This window comes from Saimiri boliviensis, chromosome 18 (genome assembly GCF_048565385.1).
Source record: "Saimiri boliviensis isolate mSaiBol1 chromosome 18, mSaiBol1.pri, whole genome shotgun sequence".
NCBI classification, from domain to species: domain Eukaryota; kingdom Metazoa; phylum Chordata; class Mammalia; order Primates; family Cebidae; genus Saimiri; species Saimiri boliviensis.
The window spans coordinates 28030564-28043102 of record NC_133466.1 but is presented as its reverse complement, the minus strand read 5'-3'; the positions used below and the strand labels follow the sequence as shown (position 1 = coordinate 28043102).

Sequence of the window (12539 nt, the reverse complement as noted above, 5' to 3'; positions counted from 1 at the left end):
GTTCTTGAAAGAGAAGAACTCCCAGGTCAAACTTTTGTCCTGTTAATAAAATCTCATGCTACTGACTAAAACACATGCCAAATCTAGGAATAGCATATGGTTTCCAGTATATCTTATTGCTATAAATACCTTATTGCTTTATATTATTTATATTTCACTAAAGCATGTGTTTCTAACTCTGAATGCATTTATTGGAGACATAACATGTAAATCTAATCTACTGTCTAGGAAGCTGTTTTGTAAAAGTACATACAATCAGATGCAGCAGTATTTACTCTTCACTTTTTTATCAAGTACAATATTTTGCAAATATGGAATTCCGGTCATAAAAATCCAGAAAAGGTCTAAAAGGAAAATTGAAGTGAAATATTTAGATAAGCTGAAACAACATATAAAATGTCATAAATAGAAGTGGTTTACATTTAAAAATATCATTGATGGGCTAAGAAATATCAAGTAGTAATAGCACATTAAAATGTAAAATTAGCTTTTAGACATTTTTACCCAGTTAGATATTATAAACCTTCAATAGCTTTTCAGATAAAAGTCATGAAGGCATCCTTATTTAAGACTTTCAAATAATAGCATCAAGAGCTCTATTATGATCAGTTTGTCTTGGAATGTTCCTAAAATATTTTCTTAAATTTCATCTTACTCATCCAGATTTTAGAAAGACACAGTAGTTCTTTGTAAATTCTGGATATCAGCCCCTTTTCAGATGGGTAGACTGCAAAAATTTTTTCCCATTCTGTTGGTTGCCGATTCACTCTACTGACTGTTTCTTTTGCTGTGCAGAAGCTGTGGAGTTTGATTAGGTCCCATTTGTCTATATTGGCTTTTGTTGCCATTGCTTTTGGCGTTTTGGTCATGAAGTCCTTGCCTATACCTATGTCCTGAATGGTTTTCCCTAGATTTTCTTCTAAGGTTTTTATGGTATTAGGTCTGATGTTTAAGTCTTTAATCCATCTGGAGTTAATTTTGGTGTAAGGTGTCAAAGAACACATGGACACAGGGAGGGGAGCACTACACACTGGGGTCCGTTGGGGGGAAATGGGGGAAGGGCGGGGGGGTGGGGAGGTGGGAAGAGATAGCATGGGGAGAAATGACAGATACAGGTGAGGGGACGGAAGGCAGCAAAGCACACTGCCATGTGTGTACCTATGCAACAATCTTGCATGTTCATCACATGTACCCCAAAACCTAAAATGCAATAAAAAAAAAAAGTCAACAAGTAAAAAAAAAAAAAAAAGAAAGACACAGTAGTTCTACTTTGCTGTTAACGTCATTACATTTATTAATCACGTATATTTATTAGTCAAACCTATATTTGATTAATAAAAATTTTATAGAATTTATACATATTAATTTATAAGCACATGTATGTTTATATATATATATATATATATATATATATATATATATATATATATATAATTTTTTAAAAAGAAGCATAGTCTTGCTCTTTTACTCTCCAAGGCTGGAGTACAGTGGAGCAATCATAGCTCAATGTAGCCTTAAACTCCTGGGCTCAAGTGATCCTCCCGCCAAGCCTCCCAAGTAGCTAGTAAGTACTACAGGCATGTGCCACTATGTCTGGCTGGTTTTTTGTTTTGTTCTGTTTTGTTTTTTAAGAGATAGGGTTTTCCTTTGTTGCCCAGGCTGGCCTTGAATTTGTGGCTTCGGGCAACCCTCTCACCTTGACCTCCCAAAATGCTGGGATTTCAAGTATGAGCCTGAAAATCTCTTTTTAATAATCAAATTGCTTGATGACTAACCAAAATAAGTGTGAGCACTTAAATGAGCAAGTAAGAGAAGGAACTTACTGAAAATAAAACTTCAGTATACTTTACTGCAAGGGTACAGAAAGGTATTCAGGTTAGCTTGGTAGAAACATGTAAGAATAAGAAAGAGACAAGAACTCACACTCCATTTGATCCAGTGGGTATGTAAAGTTGGGTATGTAAAGTTTACTAAAGGACTGAGGCGAAAACTAAATTCAATATAGCTTTGTGCTTAAAGTTTCAAAAATACGTACTAAAAGCTATTAGGTGCGTTTTGCCCCTATGTTAAATGTTTCTTTGGAGGTACAATGGAATGAATTGTAACCATCCTCACAGTGTGGGAGGGAAAGCCAGAGTATCCAATCACAGCATGACAAGTTCAGTCTTTTGCTGATATTAAAGTTCTGTTTCTAGTTTTACCACTGAGGTTTCAATAATAAATCAAAAATAAATCTCCTATGGTGAAGTCCAAAACCTCATCAATTTTATTACTTTTGAACTTTGGGTTTTATTAACAATAGAATTATACATCATGACAATAGGCAACTATTGAAGTGAATATGACAAGTTCAAATCCCAATTTCTATCTTGCTATACACATAATAAAAAATTGAATTGAAACTACTCAAAATATCATTGCTTATGAAGAAGTATTAGATTTTCTTTCATACTTCTATTCTTCACGTCATTATTGCTAGTTTTCTTTCTCATTTTTTTGCTGAATCCATTGTTGACTTCAATGTTATAATTATGATGGCTCTGAATTATTATGTAAGTTATGTGTGGTAAGGCTTTTCTTAGTTCTGGGGAAATTTTACAAAATGGATATAATCTTGTAATGGCCAAGTATGCCATAACCAAATAAGAGAATTTTTTTTTTTTTTTTTTTTTTTTTTTTTTTTAGCAAAGGTAAATTTTCTTTAAGCACTTAAAGGAAATATTAATTCCTATCTATTAACTCTTTCCATTATTATCTTCTACCCATGTGTTTTACTTCTGTGGACCTAACAGCTGAGTTAAAGATGATCCCAATAATGCTTACATATTATTACAGCAGGAGAGAATTTTTAATATTTTCTGACACATGCAGAGCTGTTATTTTTCTGTGTCACTTGTGTTTCTGCTGCCCATCTCACTGATAATTTACAGTGGGCCAAGGGCGCGTTGATTAGGGAATATGAACTGTATTGGCCATGGAAATGACAAATGTTTAATAATGAAGGATCAGCTTCTACAACTTGAAAATCAGACAGGAACCCACTAGAAGGAAAAATGTGTCTCTGTTGCTCAGTTTTTAAAGGGATAACTGTAATCAAACTTGCTGGATACAATTTTATCTTTTTTCTCTATGAAGTCCCAGAAAACTGAGATTGTGTGTGTGTACGTGTTTTTTAATATCCAGCAACTTCTTTTCAGAGTCTGTTTTAAAAATTCATAATTGCAAACATGAATTTTGAGAATTTTAATTATATTTTACCTAGTTGACAAATATATACTCAAAGTAGTTCATAAGAGAAAACAAAATCTTATTACATATCTAGTTTGTTAGATGTTTTTATCAATCTTCTGAATATATTTGTATGATATAGTTACAGACAATTAAAGTATTTGTTCTTATATAATAATTATTTAAAAGTAAATTAGCTCTTAACTCTCAAAATGTTCTAAAATAATTTAAACAATGTTACAGACTGGAGTTCTCACTTAAATATTATGTCATTCTTTGAGCTTTTCACAAATCAAGTAATTGATGAAATATTTAATAAATATTTGAAAGCATATAATTTACAGAATGTAGCAAAAACATTGTGAATTAAGCCATTGCAGTATTCTTCAAAAGCAAATTTAATCATGACTTAAATGTTGTTGTTTCCCAAGATATCTCTAAAAAAGAGACATTGTTGGAATGAGAAACTTGACTAGGTAGGTATAGCAGAGACTGCCATTTATCCACCACTACCTATTTTCTTATTCCTTTACAGTTACCACATTCAGCTGGGGAGAGTATCCCTTATTAGAGTAGCATGAGTCAGTCTTAGAGGAAATGAATAAAACTGTTATGCATAATTTCTTCAGTAAGTCATTACAGATAAGCAAAGTGATCTTTCTTTCCCTTTTTTCCTTCTTGCTACTTACATACAGTGATCTTAAGTTATCATGGAACATTTTGGAACCAGGTCAATGAGAGAAAGAATTTAGGTCACTATATATCAAGAACACAGAAGGAGCCTATGATAGCTTCAAGAATATAGTCAAATGCTAGCTCAATCTTTTTCATGAGAGAAATAAGTATCTATTTATTTCAGCCACTGCTTTTGGTGTCTTGGCTACACAAAAGTAAGTAATTTCCTAACAATCTGAATATAACTTATATTTACTTAATAAGCTGAGTATTCAAGATAATAATATTTAAGTAAATTATAGTGTCCCCATAAAATAGAGCAGTATATGGTCATTAAAAGTTATGCCTTTGATGATGGGAATATGTTTTTTACAATTGAAGTGAAAACCGGGAGGTAAATTAATTTTATGCCATTTGAAATATAAAAATCCACAGAAGGCAGGGTACAGTGGCTCACCACTGTAATTCTAGCACTTTGGGAGGCCAAGGCAGGCAGATCACTTGAGGTCAGGAGTTCAAGACCAGCCTGGCCAACATGGTGAAACCCCGTCTCTACTAAAAATACAAACATTAGCCAGGTGTGGTGGCACATGCCTGTAATCCCAGCTACTTTGGATGCTGAGGCAGGAGAATTGCTTGAACCAGGGAGGCAGAGGTTGCAGTGAGCCGAGATCAAGCCACTGCACTCCAGCCTGGGCAAAAGAGTGAGACTTAGTCTCAAAAATAAAAACAAACAAACGAACAAAACAGGAAAAGTTGGATGTGGTGGCTCATGCCTGTAATCCCAGCACTTTTGGAGGCTGAGTTAGGAGTGTTTGAGGCCAGAAGTTTGAGACTAGCTTGGGCAACATTTCAAGATCCTGTCTCTATAAAAGCAAAAACCGTAGTAAACAATTGATTAAAGTATTCAAAGTTTCAATGTATTTTTTATGTTGATGTTTAAGATTAAATATTCAAAACAAATCCCACGGGTAATAAGCAGAAATTATTTTTATAATTAGAAATATTAGCCTTGTAAAATTATATTGTGCCTTTTCCTCAGGTAGTTCTTATCTTTACTAAATCATTAATCTTTCTAATAGTCCCAAAAGATTATCAGGTCTACTTCTCTATCTTTAGAATCAGTGAGCTTTCTCAGTGCTCTATTTAACACATTCTGTTTAGCTCAACAAACCTATAGTTAGGAGAAATATCTACACTTAGATGCCCACTGATCATTCTCCTTTACTGCATAAAGTTCTTCAACGGATCCCCACTGGGTATAGATTGATACATTCTTCCTGTTATGCCTATGTGACTCTTGCTCCCACTTCCCTTTCTATCTCTGAGAAATAAAAGAGCCAGTCTGCTTATAGATCACAAAACAAAGGGCATTCTACTATCCTCTCAGTGCCCTAACATTTAGTGTTTTCTTCAACTTGAGATGTCTTTCTCCCACTCGGTGCTTGGTTTAAATGCTTCCTCCCCTGTAAAATCCAAGCAACATTGACCAACTTCTACTTCCCAAGCTTTTCTATAGGTGCGGGGTGCTGGTATTCAAGGATAAATAAGCAAGCTCCTTTCTTTCTCACAGATATATGCTAGTGAGAAAGCAAACAATAAAACATGATTAAACAAGATAACTGGGGTAGAGTTTTCTCTATTTACAGAGAAATAATAATAGTGGTGATATGGGTGATGAATCTAGGCTTCTTTAGCTTGAGTGGTTAGAGGGAAGAGTTCTTTTATGAGGAAAAAAACTTTTGACTGAAACCTGAAGAACAAAAGAAACAGCCATTCTGGTCGAATGCTTTTTATAAACAGCTCTTTATAGCAATTATCGAAGCTCCTCAAGATCAGCAACCGGATCTTTTTATTAAGACATTTCCAACAAGTAGATCAATATTTGATGAGTGTTCAATGATCAAGGATTTTCTTGAATATGTCATACATAACTATGTATTTCTTCTTAACTAACAGCTAGACAAATGAGAATTCAAGACGTATTGTTCAGCTCATCTACTCAGTATGAGAATCATGATTTACACTGTGTACACTTGCAGAAGGGAAAGAGAGTTAAGAATTACTGCATAGCTAATGTGTACTAGACACTGTCTTATGGACAGTGTCTTCGGAATTTTATTACATTATCTCAATTATCACAACAAGCTTCTCAGGCAGGTAGCATAAATTTTCCAATTTACTAACTTTGAGACACTGGTTTCAGAGAGGTTATGTAACCTATCCAAGGTCACAGGGCTGTTATGTGGAAATGCCATGATTTTATATGAGACTCCTCTGACACTGAAGGCCAATCTCAATATACTAGGAGTTCTCAAGGTGTGGCTCCAGGGCCAGCTGCCACAGTATCACCTGCAAATTTGTTACAGAAGCAAATTCTTTGATCTCACCTCAGACCTACTGAATCAAAACCTCAAGGAATGGTTTTCATCAATTTGTTTTAACAAGTCCGCTAAGTGACTTGAATGTATACTGAAGGTGAAAAACTGTTGTGTTATATAACAGAAAACAAACACAATTCCCTACATTACTCATAACTTTATTCTGTTACATAACTTACTTTGATATCCAGTGTAAAGTTTTATTGTGTTCATTATGGATTAATCATCTGGAATGCATTAAATATATTTTCAAGGAAGAAAATCCATTTTTATGTGGCCACAAAGAGGTAGAAAGTACTAAATTACTCTCTTTGGCTAGAGGGTAAAATTTTCCTCTCAATTTCCATTTGAAGTTCAAATTAATGGGAAATGGTTTCAGAAACGTGTAAACAGCTTTCACCTATCAAGATTACACTGTCTATGAGGAAAGAAAATCAAGAATATATTTCTTAATTTTTATGCAGAGATAAATTCCAGGGGGACTAAATGGAAAATTCGATTAACTTGAATCTAGCAGTTTGAAACTGTAAGATGGAAAACAAATTTAACATTTTAAAAAATGTTCCACTTTTGCATCATTAGTCAAATAACAAAACTTTTTGACTAATTTATACTGACATTTTAAATGTTACTTTGCTAAAAATACATGAACACATGTCACAGGGTCCTAAATTTGGCCCTGAAGCACCTTGCTTTGTATACAAAATTTGAAGAAAACATAAAGCAAATTGGTATTATACAGTATTATTATAATAATAATAATTATTATTATTATTATTATTTGAGACGGAGTTTCGCTCTTGTTACCCAGGCTGGAGTGCAATGGCACGATCTTGGCTCACCGCAACCTCCGCCTCCTGGGTTCAGGCAATTCTCCTGCCTCAGCCTCCTGAGTAGCTGGGATTACAGGCACGCGCCACCACGCCCAGCTAATTTTTGTTATACAATATTATTAAGGCTCTTTTTCTAACTGAAACCATGACACCTCTTCCTGTAACTTTTGATATAGGACAAAGGAAACATTTGTCTCAAAATTTCTCCAGTCATGGAAACACAAAAATGACTCAGCCTTGCCATTCACAATAGAAATGTATTCAAAATATAAAATCTATGATTCCTATTTTTTTATTTTTGTGGTCGTTAATATAATCTCAAGTGTTTTCCTGGTCCAGGTAATACATACATGACAACAAATCTTCTATTAGTTTAAATAATCTAAATCTTACTTAAACTAGAACAACAACAATGGATATTAATGTTTCCCTAAATTTGGGATTTCAGAAGGAGTTTTGATGTAGGGTGCCAAGATGCCTGGATACCACTAAACATTGACCAAGGGTTGAGAATGTCAAATTATCTAGTTAAAACAAAACAGTGAGGAATCTCGAGGCATAAAGGAAATAAGAGTCAGATAGAGCGAAAGACATTGAGAAAGAAAATGAAATGAATTAAGATTAGATGTAATGGGAGTGAAGACAGGTTAGATATAAGAAAAATAAAAAGAAGCTTGTAATTGAAAGGCAGTGTCAGAATATAAACTAGATTGGATTTATATATACATATGTTATTCCTTATTGCTGGAAGCAAGGTTTGCCTCATGCGATTTTTATGAATGTTAAATATCTTGAAATTGCCCTTTATTTAAATGATTTTGCTAACATCCCATACTATAAAAATATACAACTATTTGTATTTAGAAACAGAAAAGTTACAAAACTACAATTTAGCTTTAATCTTAGAAAACTTGCTTAATATTGACTTTGTTACTGAATTCTTGGTACATTATGACCTGTGAGCTCAAAACACTTATTAAAAAATCTATATCTTAGTTATTCCATTTGAAGTGGTAGAAAAGCTTCAAAATGATAAATCCTTTTGAAGGCAACTATAAACAACATTTGATTCATATATACTAAAACTTGTTATAAGTAACGAATGATTTAGATAGAGCACATTTAGCACTGTCTGGTGATAAACATTTATTATGGGAATACCACAGCAGATGAGGCTGTGGTAGATAGTAAACCATCAATCAGATGCGACCCCACAACAAATTGTACCTCATCAAGTGCTTTAATATGTCATGAAGCTTCCAAATAGACATCATTGGACCATTTGTTAAGCCCAAACTACTTTTTCACTGACAAAGCAAAAGACATTTGGTATTTTCATTTATATGTAATATCACAACAGATCGATGAGATCTAGTAATCCAAAATAGAATGTATATGAGGATGGAGCACTGAAATTCAAACCTTAGTTTTCATACAAATTGCTCTTAATGATGATCTTTTATTTTTTGAGCCAGTTACAAGAATGAGGATTATGTTTAGATTCTAAAACTTTAAATGTCTGTATAAAACACATTTCTGTTGAAGCAGAATGGAGGGAAAAGTCCTTACCACTTAACGTTTCTGTTATAAAACTAAGTACTATGACATTCTCATATGACACTGCAAGAAGAGCAAAAATAAAAATAGTGTATTTGAAAGCTCTGATATGGCAGGCATGATAATTGCACTATCAAAAAATGTTGTTTAGTGAGACAAAAAAAGACTTACTTCCAAAAATATCACAATGTAGTCTAGCCTTCTGATATTAAAGAATACCCTTTAATCCTTCTGCCACTTTGATTAGTTATGAGTTTAGTTTATCCCTGCAATTAATTGGGTGTATCGCTCTCTTTCCTGCTAATCTGCATAATTTTGTTGTACTTTATATTATTTTTCAGACTGCAAGGTGCTTGAGTATATAGAAAACCAACTTTATTTGGTTTCTACTTCATAATCCCTCATGTATAATTCTTACGTGTTACATTATTTTATAATCACCTTTCAAATATGGCCTTTGAAAACCCACATAGATATAGTAAAATGTTCACACAAATATTTAAGTACTATGTTTTTACACTCAAGTATTCAGATAAATGTTGTGGATGTATATATTACATATTTTGCATTATGAACAGAATTCCTGAAAACCAGCTTCCCTTGCTAAACCTTTGAAAACGCTCCTGAAGTTCAAAGAAGACTAAGTATCAAGGCTTCTTTAAGAAATGCATCACTGCTCCCAGAAAAAGCAAATAAAAGGGCCTTTGAAGAGAATTCTAAAAGAATGGCTCCAAAGTGGGGGTTTCCTCTGACTTTGGAATAAACGTTTAACTTGGAGAAAAATGCTTTAAAGTATGTGTTAAAAGTTCCTACTAATTTTTAGACCACAGTCTACCATGAATCTGATTCCTTGCATGTTCTTGCTGAGCATCCCGTAACAAAACAGAATTATCCTCCGACTCTAAACTGCTCCTGCACCAGGTCAGACAGTAAAGTAGACAAGTGAAGATAAATAACTTACAACTACTCATTCCCCAGTAGAAGGGAAATAGCGTGCATACTGTTTGCTATTTAAGTTTCTGAGGATGCGTGCCAGTAATCCCAGCACTTTGAGGGACCAGGGCAGGCAGATCACTTGAGGTCAGGAGTTGGAGACCAGCCTGGCCAACACAGGGAAACCCTATCTCTACTGAAAATACAAAAATTAACCTGGCATGGTGGTACACACCTGTAATCCCAGCTATTCAGGAGGCTGAGGCATGAAAATTGCTTGACCCGGGAGCAGGGAGGTTGCAGTGAGCTAAGATCGGGCCACTGCACTCCAGTCTGGAAAACAGAGCAAAGCCTCATCTCCAAAAAAAAAAAAAAAAAAAGGTCCCTGGCCCTGGGCTCCTTCATGATGGTATGATGGTTGAGTAGCACCTCCTGACCTTGTCAGGCCTTCCCGTGGGGGTCTTAGAGTAGGTGAAATGGAGCTGTCACATCCATGATCCTGCTGTTTCCTGTGCTGTGAGTGTGCAGCCTGTTCACTGACTTGCTCTGATCCATTGAGTCTGTTGTCTACTTTGGGGACCCTAGAATTCTGACAAGCCAGTCTGCTTGTTTGAATAGTCATCTCTTTTGAACTCTTTTTACCAGCTGTCATTCTTTACGAAGTTGGAGATAAATGATAACTAATAACATATTTTATAAAAATAAAATGTCATATGTTATATTAGAAAATTAATGGACAAATTTTGAGAAAAATACTTTTAAAAAGTTTGAGAAAAACGTTGCTAGTACATAATGTTGAATTGCTATCAAATTACCTAGTTACCACAATTAATACTTCTGGGAATACCTTCAAATTAGTTACTGATATATTCAGCAGGACTCAATTTTCATTTTAAATACAGACAGAATCTGAGAGTTGGATGGGAATACAGTCTTTCGTCATAATGAATATTGTGCTCTGCTCAAATTTCTAGTGACAATAAATATTAATGCTTCCAAGATAGAGATATCATTTTCAGATGATTTGTAGTCATTAAAGAACTATTTTGCACATTGATCTGAAATCTGGGATTTCTTAAAGCATCACTTAATTTAGTGAAGCTTTCTTTCTTTCCTTTCCAGTTTCTTCTTCTTTTTTTCTTTTGGAATACACATTTAAGCATCTAGGGCATACTTTCCCTTTCTCGCTCATGCCTCAGACTCTCTCTTTTCCTATTTCCACACTACTCTAAAGAAAGTGATCTTCTTCCCCATTGCCCAAACTTAACAGTCACTTATTATTTTTCACATACTTCTGAAGAAAAGTCTAACACCCTATTCACCATTGTCTATGTGTTCTTTAATCCACTATTTCAAAAAGCATGACATCTAGACTGTTTCCTCACAAAATCTGCATAACATACAAATGTAGCCAAAATGTGAATTTGCCTACTTTTCCTTAACATTCACATCATGTTGCCAGCTTAAATAAGGATTTTTAAAATGTGAAATGATGCCAATGATATTTAAGCCATTCATAATTAATTTAAAGTGTTTATGCAGGCTAGATGCAATCATGTTAGGGTCCAATGACCATCTTCTACTTCTAATATATGAAAGATTCTTATTAAATACTGGTCAATAGAATCAATAATTTTTAAAGAAATTTTTACTTTTTATGATATTGAACTGTGACACTGCTGGCCAAAATTCTAGGTAACTTTTAATATTCTGTCATCAAATTTTAAAGCATTTCTTCACATATTTGAAATTATAATCTAAATTTATTTAAAAATAGATACCAAATATTAAACTGGAAGAAAATTTATAAAATATAAACTATGCATAGCTAATGAACAAATATACAAGTGTACTACTAATTGAGGAATATTACTAATAAAATAAATTTAAATTAAAATCAGGATATACTAAGTTTTATATCAAAATAAGAAAATAAGTAATTTTCTAAACTATTGAAACCACAATAGTCATTTAAACACAATTCAGGTTGGCATGTAAGTTGATGTTTTTGTGTGTGTGTGTGTGAAATGCTCCTTAGCATTATGAATAAAGAGCCTTAAAATGATTATATCTCTGAATAATTCTTCTAGAATCTTTGCCAAGAAAATAATCAGATTTATACTCAAAGATATAATTCATAACATTTAACGTAATCTAAAGTTGAGTAAAAGAAAATAAGATACAAAATTATGTACATAAATTAATAATTCTGCATATAATTTTGTCATTAGATATATGTTATACAATGTAATATACATATATTTACTAGTATATATATGGTGCTTGTGTGCATATATATATTCACACACACCCATCCATTTATCTATCTATCTATCTATCTAATCTATCTTTTATCTATCAATATTCTTCATGTGAATATCAAGAAAATTACTGGACAAGGTTAAAGTGAACATTCTTAGTAGAACTAAAATGACTATTCTTACACAGAGGGGTTATAGTCATTTTTATTTCCAGTGTTTCCACATTGACCATGTGCCACTTTTTAAGTGAAAAATAAACTAATCTTAGCCTTAAGCTTCCTTAGGGTCTTACCTCTGCTAACATGCTATGAGAGTTACTCAAACTGGAAAACAGCTATTTTCCAAGACCAAAAATCTCCAAAACATGCAGAATAAAATATTCAGCATCATGAAATATTTGTTATCAAAATAATGTATTCATGCTTTTCAACGTATTTTTTTCTTAGTTGCCTGGTTTTCCTGATATCATTTTTAAAGACACAGGGTTCATTTCTCTAGTGAGCAATGTATTTTCTAGAATACTGTCAGGCTCAGAATAATGGAATCTTGAGTAATTCTCTGATCAATGATAACATCGATCCACTTAACTTTTGTTATTATAGATATTCAAGCTTATGTCATTCCTTTTTGTATAAGGAACAGGTATGTTTAATACCCAATGTGCTTTCAGG

At 33.4% G+C, this 12539-nt stretch overlaps 1 protein-coding gene across 10 annotated transcripts in view; it reads right to left on the bottom strand.

The window, feature by feature from the left end:
* The window catches only part of ROBO2 (roundabout guidance receptor 2), a 1294416-nt gene that overhangs the window by 1263541 nt on the left and 18336 nt on the right, over nucleotides 1-12539 (bottom strand). The window lies entirely within an intron of this gene.